Genomic DNA, 1,767 nt, shown 5'->3' with positions numbered 1-1,767 from the left:
GTTAAATATTTTCTTGGAGCACTGTATTAACATAATGCTATGAAATTAACAAGTGGCAGAAAACATAACCACAGCTAAACCTGTTAACTTAAATTTCTATTTAATTCTCAGTAGAAAAGAAATTTATTCTCACTTCTTCTCAACTGACTTGGGTTTAAAGCTTCTTCATATTCTTGAGTTGGTGCAGCAAATTTACTTCTTTGCTTTCATATTTGTTGTAATTTACATCTCTACTGCACTACAATATACCCTTTGTTATACCAGTTTAAATATCATTCATACATGAAAGGCAGTGAAATTCTATCATCAAGTCTTTTCTGAAAGCAAGCAATGTTGGAACTAAATGAAAGCAGCAAATAAACCCATCCTGCTCCTCTCCAGCTTTCTAAAACTTTCTCAAGTTCTGGGAGATGGGAGAGAAATACAATTAAAACAATTCATTAAGTGGTTTATTTGCCACCTGCCATTTGTTGAATACCTGCTGATAGAAGTGAGGGGTTTTTTACTTGCAGATTTGTCCTGATAGACTGGAATCATGAAAGTTCATGAGTGCTTCAGGAGCCACATGAGAATAGAAACAAATTCAATCAAATCAAAGCAAGTTTGGTAATAAAGAGGTAAGAATTAATTACTTTTAACTTGTCCTGTATTGTTTAACAGAACCACGATAGTTTATGAAGGCAGTTTTGTCAAAAAAATGTAGAAAACCTTGTACTGTTCAAATCTTCTGTTACTTCTTTAGCTGTACAAGTCACAAGCCGTTACAATTTTCAGAACTTATTTTATCCAAAACTTATGTTCAAAGATGCTTATGGAATGTTATTTTCATAAACCTTTCACCTGTCACTTTTTGTGATATTATATACTTGAGACGTAAGTGTACATGACTTTTTCCTATCCTTATACCAACATACTCACTGGCCAATTTCAGTGGTGTGCATCTGCATTAGTGTTTTATATTAGATCACTCTTGCATATTTGAAGTGAATGTCCCAGCTGCTCCTCTTTACCTTGCTGTGAATTGTGTAATGGACTTGGCCCCTTCTGAACAAAACTGACTTAAAGATGAAGGTCCAGATGAAGGTCACTTCCTGGGACTGGACAAGAGCTGAGGTAACTGATCTCCCTACATCCCACTTCATTATTTGTACTGTGGTCATCAGGTACTCAAGACAGGTCATTTGCCTCACATATTTACTCCTGCTGAGTTTCACTTATCATGTAGGTTGCTACATGTACAGAGAATCTTGTATTACACAGCAATGAAAATGCTAAAAACCAAATCCCTTACCAGACCTCAAAAAAGAGAGAGAGGAGGGGGAAAAAGAAATCTTTTCCATCACTGTTATTACTTAGGAATCTCCCTTTGAAGAATCAGTTGGTACAATAGTAATGTGATACTTACGTGCAAAAAAGCAAGATAGCTTGGGATTGAAAGATCTGAACATTGAGTCTGATTGTAATTGATAGCGTAAGGAACTAAATATTACATTAAATTTTTTTTTTCTATTTAAATATTTCTTTTTTCTTTCTTGCTGTTTGCTTCAATGTAAACACATAGAGAAATTTTATGTCCTCTCAATGTATTTTTCTTTTAATTAGAAAGCTTTTACAACTAATTCTCACACTGCTTACTAAAATGCACCTCATCCTACTGATTAAAGATGTTGGAAGAGTTGTTATATGCAGCATATCTGTATGTCATAAATGCATATGATCAGACAGGGTAGATCACAAATGCTCTGTAAAAACTGAAATATGTGTATA

Source organism: Lepidothrix coronata, unplaced genomic scaffold, assembly GCF_001604755.1.
Source record: "Lepidothrix coronata isolate B3197 unplaced genomic scaffold, Lepidothrix_coronata-1.0 Scaffold177, whole genome shotgun sequence".
In the NCBI taxonomy this organism is placed as follows: Eukaryota; Metazoa; Chordata; class Aves; order Passeriformes; family Pipridae; genus Lepidothrix; species Lepidothrix coronata.
The sequence above is the reverse complement of the archived record's forward strand: the minus strand, read 5'-3'. Positions refer to the sequence as shown.